Source organism: Hyla sarda, chromosome 2 (assembly GCF_029499605.1).
Source record: "Hyla sarda isolate aHylSar1 chromosome 2, aHylSar1.hap1, whole genome shotgun sequence".
NCBI lineage: Eukaryota > Metazoa > Chordata > Amphibia > Anura > Hylidae > Hyla > Hyla sarda.
Genome location: NC_079190.1, coordinates 478904388 through 478927366, shown reverse-complemented (window position 1 = coordinate 478927366; position 22979 = coordinate 478904388).

The following is a 22979-nucleotide window of genomic DNA, read 5'->3' as shown; positions in this document are numbered from 1 at the left end:
GGGATGATTGATAAGCCAGGAGCCTGCACAGAGCCCTGCTTGTCCTGCCCTCACTTCCTGTATTTGTACTCCTCCCAGAGACACACATGCAATAGCTGCAGAGACAGCATTTGTTCATCCAAAAATGTACAATTTTTTTTAAACAATGTATATTACAAATATACATATAATGTTATTATCTACATTATATAAAAAGTTTTTGTTGATGCCAGGTACATTTTAATACACAATACTGTATATGGTACATGCTGTTGTATTCCCAACATAGATCACGGTATTTTAACAGTTAAATGACGGACATCGGAGCGATCTTCGATGTCCGTCATTACTGGCAGATGTTAGCTGCTGATAGCAGCGGACCTCTCCCGGTCATGACACGCACCCAACCTGCTGGCCCCCCTCATGCCCGCCCACCCGACCCATGACGTACATGTATGCCATGGGTCAGGAAGGGGTTAATTATGAACCTTGCATTTGTATTGTGATATTTCTGAGTTTTTAACCATGGTTAGTAGTCTTTTTTTTTTTTTTTTCTGATTCAAAAGATTTTTATTGAACAATAAAAGAAGTACAGACAAATTATCCGCCAAAAACATATACAAGTATCAGTAAAAACATGTGAAGTGAAAATATAAGGCATGAACATATATAACGTCCCAGGGGACATGCCCCAAGAATAGCTAGGTACATCAGGAATGCAATGTCAGCTATGTCAAAACGGTTCAACCAGTACTAAAAAAAAAAAAAAAGAAAGAAATAAATAAAAAGTCGAGCCATACACCCAAGTGGGCTACCGTACAGGGTAAGTATAAGGCGGAGCCAAAGTAGGTAGAAAACATGAACAACTAGCCCAACAGGGTTCGGTTATATATGAACTAAACTACCAAGAGAAGAAAAAGGAAAAGAGAGGACGAACAAAATACCATGGTTAGTAGGCTTGTTTATTGTAGATTTTAGTCTGAAGTGCAATTGTCTGTTTTTTAGGATTATTGTTTGTCCGTTCTGCTTGTACCTTGCTTCTCAGTCTGTGTTTACACTGTGAGAATCCTGACCTGTGTTCCTTCAGGTTGTGGAGTTTGGTTTTCTTGTATCCATTTTTATCGAGTTCATGATTTCTGATCTTTAGAGTTTATAGTACATGCACTGATGAAAGAGTACATGATCACTGATCTAGTGTTTCCTCTGTGCTTTACCATTGGTCTATAGTGTCCTCTGTGCTTATTTACTGATCTGTGTCCTCTGAACTAGTATCCATTTATCTTGGTTCCGGTTTCTGAACTGTATGCTAGTACACTATATTCTGCCCTGTTAGTGAGTTTATATTCTGTCTGGTAGTTTTCTTGTTCTGTTTCTGGCCTGTGACCAACTATGTATATTATTTGTTTTTACGCTGACTGCACTTTAGCTCAGGTAGGGACCGACACCGTGGTTGTCGATCCGCCTTTTAGGGTGGATGGGCAAGCATGCAGGAAGAGTGTTATTAGGGACAGTTTAGGGCTCACTCTCCCTGTCCACCCCCGGTCATGACACTTACCTCTGGAGTGCTGTTGGACCTCTTTTGTGGACTTGGATCTAAACATTCAGTCCGTGACTGGAACCGAGCTTGTTACTCTTGCATCCTGCACTTTGACCTTTGTAATTTAACTGGTTGTGCTGCTTCTGCTGTTTGCATTCTATCTATCTAATGCACAAAAGAAGATAAGCGGCACACGGGGATAACTTTAACCCCTTAAGGACTCAGCCCATTTGAACCTTAAGGACTAAGACATTTTTATTTTTACGTTTTCGTTTTTTCCTCCTCCCCTTCAAAAAATCATAACGCTTTTATATTTTCATCCACAGACTAGTATGAGGGCTTGTTTTTTGCATGACCAGTTGTCCATTGTAATGCCATCACTCACTTTACCATAAAATGTATGGCGCAACCAAAACAATACTATTTGTATGGGGAAATTAAAAAGAAAACCGCAATTTTGCAAATTTTGTAAGGTTTTGTTTTCACGCCGTACAATTTATGGTCAAAATGACGTGTGTGTTTTATTCTCTGGGTCAATACGATGAAAATGATACCCATGATTATACACTTTTCTATTACTGTTGCGCTTAAAAAAAATCGCAAACTTTTTAACCAAATTAGTACGTTTAAAATCCCCCTATTTTGAAGACCTATAACTTTTTCATTTTCCCGTATAAACGGTGGTATGAGGGCTCATTTTTTGAGCCGTGATCTTTACTTTTTATTAATACCATATTTACTTATACAAAACTTTTATTACATTTTTTATGAATTTTTTTTGGAATAAAATGTTATAAAAAAGCAGCTATTTTGGACTTTTTATTATTTTTTTACGTTCACCGTACGGGATCATTTACATTTTATTTTAATAGTTTGGATATTTACGCACGCGGCGATACCAAATATGTATATAAAATAATTTTTTTACACTTTTTGGGGGTAAAATAGGGAAAATGGGACAATTTACGTTTTTATTGGGGGAGGGGGTTTTTCAAATTTTTTTTACTTTATTTTTTACTTTTTTTACTTTTATTTTTACACTTAGTCCCTATGGGGACTATTTATAGCAACCATTCAATTGCTAATCCTGTTCAGTGCTATGTATAGGACACAGTACTGATCAGGGTTATCTGTGATCTTCTGCTCTGGTCTGCGGGAAGGCAGATCAGAGCAGAAGACTCCCAGAAGGCAGTAGAGGCAGGTGAGGGGACCTCCGTCTGCCGTGCAGGATGATCGGATCGCCGCGGCAGCGCTGCGAGCGATCCGATCATCCTGTTAAGTGACCGCGATGCTGCAGATGCCGTGATCTGTATTGATCACGGCATCTGAGGGGTTAATGGTGGACATCCGCGGGATCCCTGGCTGCGATCCACAGCCGGGACCTGCCGCGCTTGATGCCGGCATCGCTCCGGTGCCCGCGGTTATGCTCAGGACGTAATTGTACGTCCTGGTGCGTTAAGTACCTCATCACCAGGACGTACATTTACGTCCTGCGTCGTTAAGGGGTTAAAGTAAAATCCGGGACTTTATTCAGTGTAAATACAGGTAGGGGGAGGACATAGCAAAAGGGCAATGAATGGGCAACAATTGTTTCGCACAAGCAATGTGCTTCTACTTGCCCCTGTCTGAAAGTTGCTCTCAACAGGTGTATTTATGTGGTGAAGGAATCCACCTCCTGTCCCCAGCTGGGTCCAACCACACAAATCACCTGTGGTGCAACGTCAGACATTTAACTATTATAAGTGCGGAACACAGAAACTTGATACTTAAGTATAAAAAAACATAATATTCTTTTAAAGTTCATAAAAAAGAGCTAAAATCGTTTCGGTCATTCAGACCCATAGTACCCAAAGCATTTAGACGTAGAATCCACTTTGCTTCAGCTTGAAGCAATAGCTGATCACGATCGCCACCTGACTTGGGAGGTTTAATTCTCTCTATAGCCACAAACTTTAATACGGAGGTATTCCCTTTATGTGTTTCTGCTATGTGGGAAATCAATCTCGGTGCTCCTTTTCCAGTACGTATAGAGTACAGATGTTCTCTCACTCTGACACATAGTTTTCGTCTGGTCTTTCCCACATAGAAGAAACCGCATGTACAGAAAAGAACATATACCACAAAATTTGTTTTACAAGTGAAAAAATATTTTATATAATAAATGACACCTCCCAGTTATAATATTTTTAGACCTGCATTAAATGAACAAAAAGAGCAATGCTGACAAGCAAAATTACCTTTTGGAACTGTGTCATTAAAGGAGAACTACGGGATTGAAAATTTTATCCCCTATCCTAAGGATAGGGGATAAGTTTAAGATCGCGGGGGGTCCGACCGCTGGGGCCCCCACGATCTCCCGTACGGGGCCGCGGCTCTCTGCATAGAGAGCGCGTGTCGACCACCGCATGAGGCGGCGACTGACACGCACCCTCCATTTACTGCTATGGGAGAGCCAAAGCGCTGCCTTCGGCAATTTCCGGCTCTCCCATAGCAGTGTATGGAGGGGCGTGTCGGCCACTGCTTCGTGTGGTGGTCGACACGCGCTCCCTATCCAGAGAGCCGGGGCCCCGTACGGGAGATCGCGGGGGGCCCCAGCGGTTTGACCCCCCGCAATCTGAAACTTATCCCCTATCCTTAGCATAGGGGATACATTTTTCAATCCCGTAGTTCTCCTTTAACCCCTTAAGGACGCAGGACGTAAATGTACGTCCTGGTGAGGTGGTACTTAACGCACCAGGACGTACATTTACGTCCTAAGCATAACCGCGGGCATCGGAGCGATGCCCGTGTCATGCGCGGCTAATCCCGGCTGCTGATCGCAGCCAGGGACCCGCCGGCAATGGCCGACGCCCGCGATCTCGCGGGCGTCCGCCATTAACCCCTCAGGTGCCGGGATCAATACAGATCCCGGCATCTGCGGCAGTTCGCGATTAAAATGAACGATCGGATCGCCCGCAGCGCTGCTGCGGGGATCCGATCATTCATAACGCCGCACGGAGGTCCCCTCTCCTTCCTCCGTGCGGCTCCCGGCGTCTCCTGCTCTGGTCTGTGATCGAGCAGACCAGAGCAGGAGATGACCGATAATACTGATCTGTTCTATGTCCTATACATAGAACAGATCAGTATTAGCAATCATGGTATTGCTATGAATAGTCCCCTATGGGGACTATTCAAGTGTAAAAAAAAATGTAAAAAAATGTAAAAGTAAAAGTAAAAAAAAAGTGAAAAATCCCCTCCCCCAATAAAAAAGTAAAACGTCCGTTTTTTCCTATTTTACCCCCAAAAAGCGTAAAAAACATTTTTTATAGACATATTTGGTATCGCCGCGTGCGTAAATGTCCGAACTATTAAAATAAAATGTTAATGATCCCGTACGGTGAACGGCGTGAACGAAAAATTTTTTTAAAAGTCCAAAATTCCTACTTTTTTAATACATTTTATTAAAAAAAAATTATAAAAAATGTATTAAAAGTTTTTTATATGCAAATGTGGTATCAAAAAAAAGTACAGATCATGGCGCAAAAAATGAGCCCCCATACCGCCACTTATACGGAAAAATAAAAAAGTTATAGGTCATCAAAATAAAGGGATTATAAACGTACTAATTTGGTTAAAAAGTTTGTGATTTTTTTTAAGCTCAACAATAATATAAAAGTATATAATAATGGGTATCATTTTAATCATATTGACCCTCAGAATAAAGAACACACGTCATTTTTACCATAAATTGTACGGCGTGAAAACGAAACCTTCCAAAATTAGCAAAATTGCGTTTTTCGTTTTAATTTCCCCACAAAAATAGTGTTTTTTGGTTGCGCCATACATTTTATGATATAATGAGTGATGTCATTACAAAGGACAACTGGTTGCGCAAAAAACAAGCCCTCATACTAGTCTGTGGATGAAAATATAAAAGAGTTATGATTTTTAGAAGGCGAGGAGGAAAAAATGAAAACGTAAAAATTAAATTGTCTGAGTCCTTAAGGCCAAAATGGGCTGAGTCCTTAAGGGGTTAAGCTAATTTTTTTCCCAGTATTTTAAACTTTTTCTTTTTTAATGAGATCCCCAATAGTTTTATTTTTCCTGTATGTGATTAATGGCTTTCTGGCTGCTACTTCATGCAAGTCAGAATAAGATTCTAACATATACCAGAATTTCCTTATAGCCCTATTTATCATTCTATTTTGCAGGGTATTCTCAAAAGCAAAATGTTTATTGTCTGGTAAATCTTTCTTATTCTTATTTTTCAAAAGATCTCTTCAATCTCGTTTAGCAGTTTTTTTGATATCCTTCTTCTATGACAGATTCACGATAGCTCCTTTCTAATAATCTCGTTTTTAGTTCCTCAGCTTGCTGTTCATATGTCACTTCTTCACTGTTAATTCTTTTAAGTCTAATAAATTGCCCATATGGAATTGCAGATTTTACTTGTTGAGGGTGTGAGCTCCTATAATGTAACAAGGAGTTCTTTGCAATAGACTTTCTATAACTGCTTGTCACCACCCTGTTATTTTTTACTGTGATTTTTACATGTAGAAAATCAAGCTATCTACCTCCAAACTGTGATGTGAATAACATGTTCATGTCGTTTACAGAATTTAAATGTTGGATAAATTCACTGAAAAAATCAGCCGATTCGTTCCAAATAATCAAAACATCATCAACAAATCGGAGGTAGAGTTTGATTTTCTTAGCAAATGGGTTAGTGGTAGAGAACACAAACTATCTTTCAAAAATGGCTAAAAAAGATTTGCAAAGGAATAAGAGACGGGCGTCCCCATTGCAGTCCCCGTTAATTGTTTGAACCATTGATCATTAACCTTAAATGTATTTTGAGTCAGAATCAACCGAAGGGAGTCACAAATGAAATTTTAAAATTTTTACTTTTTTTTCGGTCGCGTCCAAGAACATGTGGATTGCCTTCACACCCGCATCCTGCGGGATACGGGTGTATAAGCTCTCCACGTCTATGGACACGAGCGAATATCCATCCTCCCATACAATTTCGGACAGGGGATTAAGCAAATCTCCTGAATCCTTCATATACGAAGGAATCACCGGTAGCAACGGGTTTATGAGCCATTCGACAAGGTTTCAGTCACGGAGCCAATCCCTGCCACAATAGGGCATCCAGGGGGTTGGCTCCGCGACTTGTGCATATTAGGAAGATTGTACCACCTAGGACGGTGTGGGAATTTAGGCATAAGACGTTCAGCAGTTTTAACAGTCAATACACCTTTTTTAGTATAAGTTCTCAAATGGGTTTGTAACAAATTGAGAGTTTTGGGGACCGGGTTCTCTTTCAATTTTTTATATACAGTATTGACTGACAACTGTCTCATCATTTCATTTTCATAATCACATACTTTCATAATTGTCCACATAACTACAATGTTCCCACCTTTATCAGATTTGGTAATTGTAAGGTCTGATCTAGACCCTAACCATTTCAATGCTTTTCTTTCTTGTACTGTCAAATTATCGACTGGTTTCTGATAAAAAATAGATTTAACCTCATTTGTAACAGATTTCACAAATAAATCAATAGAGCTCCCTGTTGCTATTGCTGGTGAAAATTTAGATTTAATACCTCTTGTGAAAACAGTATTAGGGCTAACATTACTACTATCCATCAATGAAAAATCTCCAACCGTATGATCCCTGCCTGCACATTAAGCTAACAAATGGTCAAATTTATTCTCAGTTTCAGAAAAGCCACTAACTGGACTAAAACCTAAGGAACCAACCACTGCAGGTGTAGTGTTGCTCGCAAATATTCGCAAAGCGAATTTTATTCGCGAATATCCCATATTCGCGAATTCGCGAATATAGCACTATATATTCGTAATGACGAATATTCTTTTTTTTTTTTTCCCAGTACACATCACAGTGATCACCCCTCTCTGCTTCCAGCTTGTGTGGTGTAAAGAAGGCTCTAATACTACTGTGTGAGACTGGTGTGCGCATTTTCGCATATGCGAACATTTGCATATGCTAATTGTTGTATATGCTAATTTTCGCATATGTAAATTTTCGCATTCGCTAATTTTTGCATATGCGAAAATAAAATGAGAATATTACGAATATGTAACTATTTGCGAATATATGACGAATATTCGTCCATATATTCGCGAATATTCGCAAATTCGAATATGGCCTATGCCGCTCAACACTATGCAGGTGTATCTGTCTCCACTATTGTTTGGTTCTCTTTACTCATAGGTTGTTTCTTGAAAGATGTATGCAGTCTGATTTTGCGGCTTACTCTGAAGAGATCGATCTCAAAAGACACGGGATCGAATGCCTCACAGTACAGAAATGCAATCATTAGTAAGCTGGACATCAGTTAAATTTAAGACATTTGAAGGAGCTATTAGTTGTGCCAAGTGACACTCTTCCTCTTTTGGGGACCTTGCCAGTGAGGACCACCTCTTCCTTCGCCCCCTCCTAAAAGGGCTACATGATTGTTAGTCTTTTGGGAATTGTCATCTTAAACACTGGTGTCAGAGTCTGTGGTCCAACATTTTCTGGCGTTTTCTATTCTGATATCTTCTTCCTTTTTTATTAAAAGTTTTCTTATTATTGTTCCAAGAGAAAACACGGCCTGTGTCATAGTCTTATTTATCTCTAATGAACTAGTCACATTTTGTTTCTTTGTTTCAATCTGGGTGGTAATATATCTATCTATCTAGGAAAATAGCCAGCACAATTACACGGGTGCACACTGCTGTGGCAAAGTATACAAAAAGAGGGTTGCAGCAGCACTCTTGGTACAACAATGAAGGCTCCTTGCACACTTTTTGATCAAAACGTGTCCCCTCATCCACCACATGGAGGTGGCATTACTTCGGATGGGACTCTAACACGCTCATTCTACTTACCTCTGCTGGGCATAAGCAAAAATGAAATTGTCTGGGTCCTTAAGGCCAAAATGGTCTGTGTCCTTAATGGGTTAATTACTTTATTGCAGACTCAACAGGGGGCTGCTTTGGCATATTATCAGTATGGAGCATATCAATGGATGGAGCATGTCAAGGCCTCGATCTAGCTGAAAACTTTGTTTTATTTGCACAACATGACCTTGCCAGTCGATTTATAAAAGCAGGTCCAATTATCAACATGGACAACCCCTCCAGCTTCATTGTGGAAGTTCAACTAGTTGAGAAAGTCAACACTGTCCTGTATCGTGGAAGCTAAGGGGCACTTTTGGTGCTCCAACCAGCTCAGTGGGCAAACCAAAATATGAATCTTCAACTCAAATATCAAATCAGTCTTGCTGTATCAGAGTGAGATGTGGTAGGGATCAGCTGAAAGCTACAAGTCTTTATCAACCCCTGCTTGTGTTATATCATCAGAGCCTGGTGGCCTGCCAAGTGGAATTCTAATATCGAGCTTCACTGGTGATACAGACAGAGACCAATAGAAGGAAACATTCATGAGCACAAATGGAGAAAGATTGGAAAAACCCTCCAAAAGGGCATGGATGAGATTTGCAGACAGGCACTCGAATGGCATCCACAAGTACAATGCAGAAGAGACAGACCAAAAGACTCTTCACAAAAGAACCTGCACCATGAAATAAATGCTATTGACATAAACCTGACCAGCCCCAAAGTAATGCTATAAGAAAGAAACTGGCAGCAGTGGAAGTCTTTCTTGTTGGCCCTAGGGGCAGGCCAATAAGTAAAGTTGCATACGTACTGTACAAGCTCCCAGCCATATTCTTAACCCCTTCCCGCAGAATGTCATATATAAACGCCGGGTTGTGCAGTGCGTTCGCGCATACCGGCGTTTATAAATGACATTCAGTTAACCCGGCAATGCGCAGCATCGCACGGGTTAACTGGCAGAAGTCCCGCTGTTTCCAGCAGGGGACAACTTCTGCAACACCCCCAGGACCATCCATTGATGGTCCTGGTCAGCGATCACTGTGATTGGTCCCTGTGGACCAATCACAGTGATCTGGGGTGAAAGTTCAGATCCCCCGCACTGCCCGCCCCTGGAAGTCGGGCAGAACGGGGGACGATGGCTGCAGGGGCTCGCGGGGACCTGCGGCGTAGAGGGGGAACACGAGGGGACCAGCGGACTTACCTGGCGGGACCGAGGAGCAGCGGCAGGACCGGCCACGTGGACGAGCAGCGACGGGACCGGCAGGTATGTATATGGTCCTCAGAAGCAGCAGTGAAGATCTTCACTGCTGCTTCTAGGAGTCTGAAAACTACAACTCCCAGCATGCCTAGACAGCCTTTGGCTGTCTGGGCATGCTGGGAGTTGTAGTTTTGCAACATCTGGAGGGCCCCAGTTTGGAGACCATTGTATAATGGTCTCCAATCTGTGCTCTTCCAGCTGTTGCAAAACTACAACTCCCAGTATGCACTGACTGTCCAGGCATGCTGTGAGTTTTAGTTCAGCAACATCTGGCCCTTCAGATGTTGCCGAACTACAACTCCCAGCATGCCCTTCAGCTGTCTGGGCATGCTGGGAGTTGTAGTTTTGCAACAACTGGAGACACACTGGTTGGGAAACATTGTCTGTTTCTAACTCAGTGTTTCCTAACCTGTGTGCCTCCAGCTGTTGCAAAACTATAACTCCCAGCATGCACTAACAGACCATGCATGCTGGGAGTTGTGGTTTTGCAATAGCTGGTGCACGCCCCCCCCCCCCTGTGAATGTACAGGGTACATTCACATGGGCGAGGCTTTTACAGTGGGTTTCTCGCATCTAGAGATGCAGCAAATTTTGCGCGCCGGGAAACTCGCTGTAATCCCCCGCCCATGTGACTGTACCCTAAAAACACTACACTACACTAACACAAAATAAAATAAAAAGTTAAAAACACTACATATACACATACCCCTACACAGCCCCCCTCCCCCAATAAGAACGTCCGGTACGCCACTGTTTCCAAAGCAGAGCCTCCAGCTGTTGAAAAACAACAACTCCCAGTATTGCCGGTCAGCCGTTGACTGTCCACGCATGCTGGGAGTTTTGCAACAGATGGAGGCACCCTGTTTGGGAATCACTGGCGTAGAATACCCCTATGTCCACCCCTATGCAAATCCCTAATTTAGGCCTCAAATGCGCACGGCGCTCTCACTTTGGAGCCCTGTCGTATTTCAAGGCAACAGTTTAGGGCGACATATGGGGTATCGCCGTACTCGGGAGAAATTGCGTTACAAGGTTTGGGGGGCTTTTTCTTCTTTAACCCTTCATGAAAAGGAAATGTTGGGGTCAACACCAGAATGTTAGTTTAAAATTTTTTTATTTTTTACACTAACATGCTGATGTTGCCCTATACTTTACATTTTCACAAGAGGTAAAAGGGAAAAAAGCCCCCCAAAATTTGTAACACAATTTCTCCCGACTACAGAGATACCCCATATGTGAGCGCAAAGTGCTCTGGGGGCACACAACAAGGCCCAGACGGGAGAGCGCACCATGTACATTTGAGGTGATTTGCACAGGGGTGGCTGATTGTTACAGCGGTTTTGACAAACGTAAAAAAAACAAAACCCCACATGTGACCCCATTTCGGAAACGACACCCCTCACGGAATGTAATGAGGGGTGCAGTGAGAATTTACCCCCCACAGGTGTCTGACGGATCTTTGGAACAGTGGTCCGTGAAAATGAAAACTTGTACAGCCCACTGTTCCAAAGATCTGTCAGACACCAGTGGGGGGCAAATTCTCACTGTACCCCTTGTTACATTCCTCAAGGGGTCTCATTTCCAAAATGGTATGCCATGTGTTTTTTTTTTTTGCTGTTCTGGCACCAGAGGGGCTTCCTAAATGCGATATGCCCCCCGAGCAAAATTTGCTCTCAAAAAGCCAAATATGACTCCTTCTCTTCTGAGCATTGTAGTTCGCCCATAGTGCACTTCAGATCAACTTATGGGGTACCTCCATACTCAGAAGAGAAGGGGTTACAAATATTGGGGGGTATTTCCTGCTATTAACCCTTGGAAAAATGTGAAATTTGGGGGGAAACACACATTTTAGTGAAAAATTTTTATTTTTTTTTACATAAGCAAAAGTCGTGAAACACCTGTGGGGTATTAAGGCTCACTTTATTCCTTGTTATGTTCCTTAAGGGGTCTAGTTCCCAAAATGGTATGCCATGTGAGGGTTTTTTGCTGTTCTGGCACCATAGGGGCTTCCTAAATGCAACATGCCCCCCAAAAACCATTTCAGAAAAACGTACTCTCTAAAATTCCCTTATCGCTCTTTCCCTTCTGAGCCCTCTACTGCGCCCGCGGAAAACTTTACATAGACATATGAGGTATGTGCTTACTCGAGAGAAATCAGGCTACAAATATAAGTATACATTTTCTCCTTTTACCCCTTGTAAAAATTCAAAAATTGGGTCTACAAGAACATGCAAGTGTAAAAAAATGAAGATTGTGAATTTTCTCCTTCACTTTGCTTCTATTCCTGTGAAACACCTAAAGGGTTAAAATGATGACTGAATGTCATTTTGAATACTTTGGGGGTGCAGTTTTTATAATGGGGTCTTTTGTGGGGTATTTCTAATATGAAGACCCTTCAAATCCACTTCAAACCTGAACTGGTCCCTGAAAAATAGTGAGTTTGAAAATTTTGTGAAAAATTGGAAAATTGCTGCTGAACTTTGAAGCCCTCTGGTGTCTTCCAAATGTAAAAACTCGTCACTTTTATGATGCAGACATAAAGTAGACATATTGTTTATGTGAATAAAAAAAATTTTTTTTGTAATATACATTTTCCTTACAAGCAGAGAGCTTCAAAGTTAGAAAAATGCAAAATTTTCAAATTTTTCATCAAATTTTAGGATTTTTCACAAGGAAAGGATGCAAGTTACCACAAAAATTTACCACCATGTTAAAGTAGAATATGTCACGGAAAAACTATCTCGGAATCAGAATGATAACTAAAAGCATTCCAGAGTTATTAATGTTTAAAGTGACAGTGGTCAGATGTGCAAAAAACGCTCTGGTCCTTAAGGCCAAAATGGGCTTGATCCTGAAGGGGTTAAAGAAGAACTGTAGCGCAATATAACTCATCCCCTATCCGAAGGATATAGATCGCGGGGGGTCCGACCACTGGGGCCCAACGCGATCTCCCGTATGGGGCCATGGCAGTCTACAGGAAGCGCTGTGTGATCCCCAGCAGGAAGCCACGACAGACACGCCCTCTCCATGTATCTCTATGGGATACATTGAGGGGGCATTTTGGCCGCCGCGTCATGCGGCGCGTCATGCGGGGACGGAACACCCCCACACAACTGCATAACATAGAGGTGAATACGTCTGGGCTGTATTTTGAAAAATGTGTGCACAATTCCTAATACAAAATTAAATGAATATATGAAATTGGAGGTATATAGAGGTATATTAGGCCAGAATAGATTTATATAGACATTCTATTTTGGGGCCACACCACTCTGATCTCATAGGTAGTCATAATAACATCATGTGCATTATTCCTTGTGTCTTTCTGAAATATAAATTAGATACAGCATGCACCATAATGTGAACAGAAATATTTTATTGCCGCTTTAATATCAACTAGACTTGTCTTCTAAGCAGTTTCCACATAAACCCAGTTCTGTTGAAAACAGGTTAAAAGAGTCAACACTCTATGAAATGTTACACATCACCGTAAAAAAGATTTCAGGGGAAATGTAGCATTTTATATAAAAATAAGGAGAAAACATGTAACAAAGTGTCCTTCACATCACATGAAATCATCCGCCGAGCATCCAGCTCCTAATTCCCATGAAATCGCGCTTGTAAAAATGTTTATAAACCTCATTACATGATATCAAATGGGCTCAGGTTTGGTTGGAATAGAAACAGCTGGGTCGTGTTAGGAGAAAAAATAAATAAATCTGAATTTAACTAAAAAGATAGAAGAATACTTGTCAGATTCACTGGAGGGAAGGCAGCCATACATTGAAAGCTTCTGAGTTACATCAAAGGAGTTTATGTGTAAGTCACTCTGCTTGAGGCCTCTAAACATTGTACTGAGGACACCAGAGCCCGACATTAGAGAACTGTGTAGAGTACCGCGCATATTCCCTCTTCTGCAACATTTTAATCTTGTTTCGCTGAGAAATAAACCTGACAAGTGTTAGAACAATCCTGACGTGAGGCCTTCAAAGTGGGGAGACCTGCAGGAAGATGGAACGGAGAAACAATTACTTTGTATGTGTTATTTAGAGCATATTGAGTAGTGCTGTAGTTGCTCTTTATGTATAATCACATTTGTAAACTTTTTTAAGTTAAAACAAAAAAAAAACATTAATAGTAATTGAAAAGATACAAAAAAAGTCAAAAACACAAACAAACAAAAGCTTAAAGCCCTTAAAGGGGTACTTCGGTGGCATTTTTTTTTAAGCGGTACTCCTGTGGAAATTTTTTTTTTTTTTTTTTAATCAACTGGTGCCAGAAAGTTGAACAGATTTGTATATTACTTCTATTTAAAAATCTTAATATTTCTAGTACTTATTAGCTGCTGAATACTACAGGGGAAATTATTTTCTTTTTGGAACACAGAGCTCTCTCCTGACATCACGAGCACAGTGCTCTCTGCTGACATCTCTGTCTATTTTAGGAACTGTCCAGAGTAGGAGAAAATCCCCATAGCAAACATATGCTGCTCTGGACAGTTCCTAAAATAGACAGAGATGTCAGCAGAGAGCACTGTGGTAATGATGTCAGCAGAGAGCTCTGTGTTCCAAAAAGAAAACCATTTCTTCTGTAGTATTCAGCAGCTAATAAGTACCTGAAGGATTAAGATTTTTTTAATAGAAGTCATTTACAAATCTGTTTAACTTTCTAGTAGTGTTGAGCGGCATAGGCCATATTCGAATTCGCTATATTTCGCGAATATATATGGATGATTATTCGTCATATATTAGCTAAATTCGCATATTCGTAATATTCACGTTTTATTTTCGCATATGCGAAAATTAGCTAATTAGCTCAAGCTGGAAGCAGAGGGATGATCACTGTGATGTGTACTGTGAAAAAAAAAATACGAATATTCGAGAGCAACACTACTTTCTAGCACCAGTTGATTTAAAAAAAAAAAAAGTTTTCCACGGGAGTACCTCTTTAAATCAACTGGTCCTAGACAGTTAAACAGATTTGTAAATTACTTCTATTTATAAATCTTAATCCTTTCAGTACTTATCAGCTGCTGTATGCTTTAGTTGAAGTTCTTTCTTTTTGGATTTCTTTTCTGTCCGACCACAGTGCTCTCTGCTGACACCTCTGTCCATGTCAGGAACTGTCCAGAGTAGGAGCAAATCCCCATAGCAAACCTATCCTGCTCTGGACAGTTCCTGACATAAACAGAGGTGTCAGCAGAGAGCACTGTGGTAAGGCAAAAAGGAAATTCACAAAGAAAAGAACTTTCTGTGGATCATAACAATAGCTGATAAGTTCTGGAATGATTAAGATTTTTTAATAGAAGTCATTTACAAATCTGTTTAACTTTCTGGTACCAGTTAATAAAAAAAAAAAAAATAATAATAATAATAATAAAAGATTTCCAGTGGAGTACCCTTTTAAACCTGGCGAGTGGAGCATTGAAAGATTGAAGACAACCCTCTCAACAAATGTCAAGGTAAATGACATCCCTGGTATATTCTGGAAGCACTCATTGCCTTCTCTGTGTTGAAAAAAACACATTTATGGGGGAGTCTGGAGTAATAAATGTCAGCTGAATTAGTAATTCCCCCCCCACCAGGAGATGTTTGCTTTGGGAATTTGCTTCTACTCTGGACAGAGGTGTCAGCAGAGAGCACTGCGGTCAGACTGAAAAGAACTACACAAATTCCTGTGGAGCATACAGCACCTGATAAGTACTGGAATGGTTAAGATTTTTAAATAGAAGTAATTTACAAATCTGTTTAAGTTTCTGGCACCAGTGTATCAGAATTTTTTTTTTTCCTCTGGTGTACTCCAAAGTTTTTATTATTTTATTAGGCAGGCTGGGGATATTAAGGTGAAAAATCATTTCAGCAGATAACCCAAAATGTGATTGGCCCATTTACAGAGGTGAAGAATCAGTCTGACGCCTCTATACAAATTCAATGCCAAAATGTTATTTCCCAAATTATTTTTTTATTTATTTTTTGCTTGAGCGGCTGTAAAAATCAGCATTCTACATTTCTAAATATGAATTCAGTTCACTGTGGTATAGGTATTTACTGCTTAGCTTGTGAACTGCTCCTCATCCTGATGGTCAACAGATACTTGGGAATGACTTTTGTACCACTGACCCTACCCTTTTTTTCCCTGGGAAGAGGCCTTTAAACCTTACACAATGAAGACGTGCTAAACCCACCCAGCAGCCATTTCTCTTCTTTTGTCTATTTTCTAAGAAGGTAATTGGGGGCATGTATCATATGTGTTATTTTTTTATATTTTTATTTGGTAGGAACTTTTGTTGTCCAGTTTTGGTGCAAAAAATGATACAAATTTGCAAGTTTCTTCATAGAATTTGCTGAAAAAAATCACCCTCCTTCCTTGGGGTTGAGTTTGTATAAACTGTGCCTGGTTCTGACAAACTAGTAAAAGTTATGTTTTATGGCACCTTACCTATTTTCTTGATCTTGCTCAAGATCTGTAAGGTATTAGCTATTGGTTTACATGTAACCATACCCTTTCACATGTTGTTTCTATTGGTGTAAGAATCAAGAAGTAGCGGGGATGAACGGAGACCGGGGTAGCATTGATGTGGCAGCTACAAAGAAAGGGGGAAGGGGAGTACAGCCAGAGCCATTTTAACTCACTGTTGGTCAAGTGCTAATTTTCAATGAATAGTTATCCACCATAAGTGAATTTTAGTACATACCTGTCAGACAGTTATGGACATGCTTAGGAAGGTACTTGATCTGTGCTTGTCTTTGGGCTAAATTGGGACTGTGTTGTGAGATTACCATAATGCTGTGGCTATCCTTTTATGAACTGGGTATTTCCTGTTGGAGTTCGTTCTCTCAAACCACAAATCCCATAGTTCCATGTTTGTAAGGGGAAGGCCACTTTCCTCCCTCCCATACATCACCCCCCCCCCCATTGAAGCACAAATTAGCTGCATTCCATTCAAAAGACCAATGTTTTCTAACCAGGGTGCATCCAGCTGTCCCCCAGCTGTTGCAAAATTACAATTTAGTTGCAGAATGATCTCTCTCCCACCCAGCCGTCACTCCACCCATTAAAGCAGGACAAACTCCCTTTGTAAACCTGACTCGTGATGCCATGTCTCGGCTGTACTGCATTTTGGGAAAACCTGAGACCTGAGTCATTTTTTATATTATTAAGAATATATTTAGGGGTAAAAATGACTGAAGAATTGCAAGACCACCGTTACGCACAGGTACAGACACTATATTATAAACTACATTTACTTTACAGCCTCTGTAGCATAGTCAAATGAAAAAAAAAAAATACTGCAATACCCCTTTAATATTTCCAGCCTATTGGATGCTGGGTGGGGTGTTTTAAGCTCAACTCTCCTTGAACCCAGTGCTGGTAATTTTCATTATGCTATATCTTGCCCTGATGTTTCTGTGTGTTGCTTTTTAGCATTCCTGTTGTGTATTTTGTCCTTTGGTCTCTTTGTTGGTTATTGCGTTAACCTCTTATGTTCCTGACTTTTTCCCAGACGTGTACTGTTCCATTCCATCACATTAGAGCAGTGTAGGGACTGTCTTCATGGTTGTCGATCCGTCAGTTAGGGCAGATGGGTAATAGGAAGGGACAGGGGCCTTAGGGACATTTAGAGTGCACTAACTCCCTGCCCCTCCATGACACTTTGCACCAATAATCCTCCATGTTAGGTAGGTTCTCCATCCTCCTTAATAGTGAACCACTGCACTATTTCTTCCCATATTATGCAGGTGGGTCACTTTTCCATAAATTTTCTCCCATCCTCCAAAATCTCACTTCAATTACATAGGCACGCTCCTCCTTAGGGTAAATATGCAGACCACCATCATTAAGTACATCATTAAGTACACTTTTGCAACACAGTTGGTGTTGCAAAAGTGCGGAACCTAAGATGTGGCCTAACAATTGTGGCTGGAAGAAGTTATCTGAAGGTCTGGGCAGGATAAAGAAGAAACGAAAAGGGAACATCTAAAACCAAGTAAAACCAAGTAATTTGGGAGCCCAAGCCTTTCCAAATGAGAGTGCTTTTACTCATAGCATATTTTGCAACATTTTACTCCGAATAGATAAAGTTTGAATGGTAGGGGGGGGGGGGGGGGGGGACGACTGTTCGTTGAAAATTAACACTGTGACCAACAGTGAGTTAAAATGGCTCTGGCTGTACTCAGCTACCCCCATTCTTCGTAGCTGCCAAAACAATACTCCCCCAGTCTCCGTTCATCCCCGCTACTTCTTGAGTTCTCGTGATACATTTTTCCTGCAAGAACTGCCACACAACACCAATTACTGTTCGCAGAAGTGTCCGGCCTCCTTTAGTGTTTGGCTAAGACCAAAGTATAGTGAGACCGGGAGCATCTGAGAAGCAGTTACAGGGGATTGGGGTTTAGATTGATTTTTTTTTTTTTGTGCCTTCGAAATCTCACCCCAATTACATAGGCACGCTCCTCCTTTGGGTAAATATGCAGACTCGCCCATTAGGTAGATAGGCAGACAACCCTTTTTTGGTTGATAGGCAGACCACCCTCGTTAGATACGCAGACCACCCTTTATTAGGTAGATAAGCAGGCTACCCTAAGTAGGTAGATAGGCAGACAAACCCCATGAGGGCCATAGGCAGACTTCACTCTGTAGGTAGATAGACAGAAAACCCCCATTAGGTAGAAAGTCAGACAAACCCCATTAGGGCGATAGGCAGACACCTCTAAGTAGGTAGACAGACAACCTTCATTAGGTAATTGGCACATTCTGCAGTAAAGAGTCATGGCTAAAAAAAAGTTGTCATGGCTAATATACCTAATATACATGACCTGTACGTATTGAGCACATGTTCAAATATTTTTTCTAAACCATTTCTTCTCTCTATATTTTGTATGGTATACACTGACATTTCAGCATTCTTAATGCTTAGGGCCTTTGGTTGTTTTAGTCGCTGATACATTTTTTCATTACCACTTTATTGCATATTACCTTTGACTAATTAATTGGCTCAGGACCAAGTGTAACATTATGTTGATATACTTGTATCATTGCCACTTGTGTGTATTTATTACTGCATTTCTATGCACATGTTTTATAAGCATATTTGCATCCTTTTGTCCTCATGTATTCTTTCTCTATTGAGCTTTTTAAATGTGTTTAAGTTGTGTCTTTGGTAACCATGTATGTATATTTCATTATATTCGGGTGTACACTTTTATAGTGTTTATATAGTTTGAGTTTGGATATACCCATGTGTCCACTTTTCTCATTAAGCAGTTTGAGCCCCCAACTTTTTGTACTTATCACCGTATTTTATGTGCAGTGCAGAAAATTGTTGAAAATTAGATGAGCGAACTTTTGAAAACTTCCCAAAAAATTTGGTTTGGTCCAAATTTATTAATAGCAAATCTGTATTAACCTCTTAAGGACGTACACCCTACGCCTGGTCCTGGTATTTAAAACGGAGTCGGTTCTGGCGGCTAATGATAGCCGGGACCCTGGGCTAATAGCGTGAGGCACCAATTGTTGTGCCATGCGCTATTAACCCTTTAGACGCGGCGAACAAAGTTGATCGCCGCATCCAAAATGAAAGTGAAAGCTTCCCGGCAGTTCAGTCAGGCTGATCGGGACTATCGCGATAAAATTTCGATGTCCCGATCAGCTAGGACGCTAGCGGAGGTCCCCTTACCTTACTCTGTCGCGTCCGATCGGCATTTGACTGCTCCAAGCCTGAGCAATCAACAGCCTATAACGCTGATCAATGCAAAGCTATGGCTTTGCAGGAATCAGTGTAAAAGATCAGTGTATACAGTGTTATAGCCCCCTAATGGAGCTACAACACTGAAAAAAAAAGTGAAAAAAAGTTAAAAAAGTAATTTAACCCCTTCCCTAATAAAAGTTTGAATTAAAAAAAAAAAACAGTGTAAATAAAAATAAACATATGTGGTATCGTCGCGTGTGGAAATGTCCGAATTATAAAAATATGTTGTTTATTAAACCGCACGGTCAATGGCGTACATTCAAAAAAATTCCACTGTCCCAAATGGTGTATTTTTGGTCACTTTTTATATCATGAAAAAATGAATAAAAAGCGATCAAAAAGTCCAATCAATACAAAAATGGTACCTATAAAAACTTCAGATTACGGCGCAAAAAATGAGCCCCCAGACCGGCCAGTACACAGAAAAATAAAAAAGGTTATAGGGGTCAGAAGATGATAATTTTTAACTTTTACATTTTCCTGCATGTAGTTATGATTTTTTTCAGAAGTACCACAAAATCAAACCTATATAAGTAGGGTATCATTTTAACCGTATGGAGCTACAGAATAAAGATAAGGTGTCATTTTTACCGAAAAATTTACTGCATAGAAACGGAAGCCCCCAAAATTACAAAATGGCATTTTTTCTTCAATTTTGACGCACAATGAATAATTTTTCCGTTTCACAGTGGATTTTTTGGGTAAAATCACTGCAAAGTAGAATTGGTGGTGCAAAAATAAGCCATCATATGAAATTTTATGTGCAAAATTGAAAGCGTTATGATTTTTAGAAGGTGATGAGGAAAAAATGAAAATGCAAAAACAAAAAAAAACTGAATCCTACAGATAGCGTCAATAGGGGTGTATTACAGTTTGCTTTGTTCTAACACGCATAGGGAGTGTGCTGTGTTCATGAAATAATACTGTTATTCAGTATGACATGCGGATTACAGGCATCTCTATTAGAATCACTGCGGCAGAGCACCTGAATGTGGCAGCAGGGAGACCATATGGCGTCAAAATTGAAGAGAGTAAATAGATTTTTTTTAATGTCATTTTTATTTAATTTAATTTGAATTAAGGTGGAGAGCCAGAAGTCATCCTGCTGCCGAATGGTGACAATTTGGCGGTCACCATGCAAGCAAGTGAGCATCCATCATGCCATTTGTGCAAGTGACTCGGAGGGACTACCTGCCTCCATTTCCAGTGCATACTGCCATGGTGTGTCTGGGTCCTCTGTCTCGCCTTCCTCAAAACCCTCTAGCTCCTCTGGCTGCTCCTGCTTCTCCTCTCCTGTCAGATTACTAGAAAATCCGCCCATTTGGCAAAACCTAAACTGTGCTCCAATGTGTCTCTCCCCCTCCTCCTCCAGTTCAGCCCCCACAGGGCTCATGTGGCCGTGAGATATAGGCGCCACGTCTCCATTGCCCTGACCAGCCATCGTTTCCAACACGTGTTGTAAGAAATGAAGCAGTGGAATGACGTTGTTCATCCCGTAATCCTGGCGACTTACTAATAATGTGGTTTCCTCAAAGGGCCTGAACAAAAGGCAGGTGTCACATATGAGCTGCCTCTGTTTGAAATTGAAGTTACACAGGGGAGTACCCATATCTGCTCAGATCATCAAGAAATCGGTGATGGCTTTTCTCTGTTCGTATAGTCCGTCCAACATATGGAGGGTGGAATTACAACGTGTGGAAACGTCGCAAATCAGACTATGTTAGGGGATACCGTTCTGGTGCTGCAGCTCAAGGAGGATGTGCTTTGCGGTGTACGAGTGGCTGAAGTGCATGAACAGTTACCTTCTCAATGTTAGGATTTCTTGCAAACAGGGGGAACACTTCAGGAACCGCTTGACAATCAAATTGAACTCGTGTGCCATGCAAGGTCCATGGCTAAGGCTGCCCAGTCGCAGTGCAAGCTAGATGTTTGTCCCATTGTCAATCACCAAGGTTCCCATTTCCAGTTTTGGTGGAATAAGCCATGCTCTGATTTCTTTGCGAATGACTTTTAGCAATTCCTCCCCTGTGTGACTCCTTTCTCCAAGGCAAGCCATGTGAAGAACAGCGTGTCACTGCCGTGCCCTGCACACATAGTATGCTGAAGAGCCACTGAGACTTGTCTGGACAGTGGAGGCTGAGGACACGGCAGAGGATAAGGAGGCAGAGTCGCACACTGTCACAGGACCAACAGCCTGAGAGCGTGGAGGAGGAAGTGGCGTGACCTGTCCAAGTTGGTGCTGTGGCTGTCCAGGGACTATATTCACCCAGTGAGCCGTAAAGGACAAGTATTGTCCCTGACCATAGTTACAGGTCCAGACGTCAGCGCTGCCGTGCACTTTGGTACACACCGACAAGCTCAAGGACTGGCCAACCTTCTCTTCCACAAAATTGTGCAGGGCTGGTACTGCCTTCTTCGCAAAGAAATGACGGCATGGGACTCTACAACTCGGCTCGGCACAAGCCATCAGTTCTCTGAAAGGTGCAGAGTCCACCACTTGAAAAGGGAGGAACTACAGCACCATCAACTTAGAAAGTAGCACATTCAGCTTCTGCGTCGTTGGATGAGTGGGCGCATACTGTTATTTCTTGGACATTGCCTCGCCAATGGATTGCTGGCGGAATGACAGACTAAAAGTAGGAGGAGCAGGAGCATCTGGAGCAACAGAAGGAGATTATGACACACAGCACCTCGGCTGAGGTGGTGGAGCCTTGGCTGGCTGAAAGAGGGAGTGGCGTGCCACTGGGTGATGCAGCAGGCTGGACCACTACAGCAAAAAAAATGCGCTACAGTATTTGAGTAAAACACCAGCCAGGGAATAATTTTCCCTGGCCTTTCACAGTATCTGGGCCCTTGAGAGTTTAACAGGTACAAAATAGTACACTACCTAGATGTAGGTATGTAGTATGCACTTATGAGGGCAGAAAAATTATCTACAGTACACTTAAAAATACGTATTTTTGCACAACACCAGCAGTACACAGCAGTGCTGCAGCACACACTCGATGTGTTCTAAACCCAAAATTGCACTCTCTCACAGACTATTAGGAATGAACTGCTGGGTATGTATTATACTGTCTACAGACTAGTATAACCAGCAGACCACTTGTTGTGAAATAAAGAGGGCAGAAAAATGCGCTACAGTACACTTTAAAAAACGAATTGGAGTAAAACACCAGGCAGCAATTACTTTTGCCTGGACTTTCACAGTATGTAGGCCCTTGACAGATTAACAAGTACAAAATAGTATACTACTTAGATGTAGGTATGTGGTATGCACTTATGAGGGCAGAAAAATATGCCACAGCACACTTAAAAAAATTTATTTTAGTAAAACACCAGCTGGAGATTACTCTTCCCTGGACTTTCACAGTATCTAGGCCCTTGAGAGTTTAACAGGTGCAAAATAGTACACTACTTAGATGTAGGTATGTGGTATGCACTTATGAGGGCAGAAAAATGTGCTACAGTAATATTAAAAAAGTATCTGAGTACAACACCAGCCGGTGAGTTCTGTTGCCTTGACTTTCACAGTATATAGGCCCTTGACAGATTAACAGGTACAAA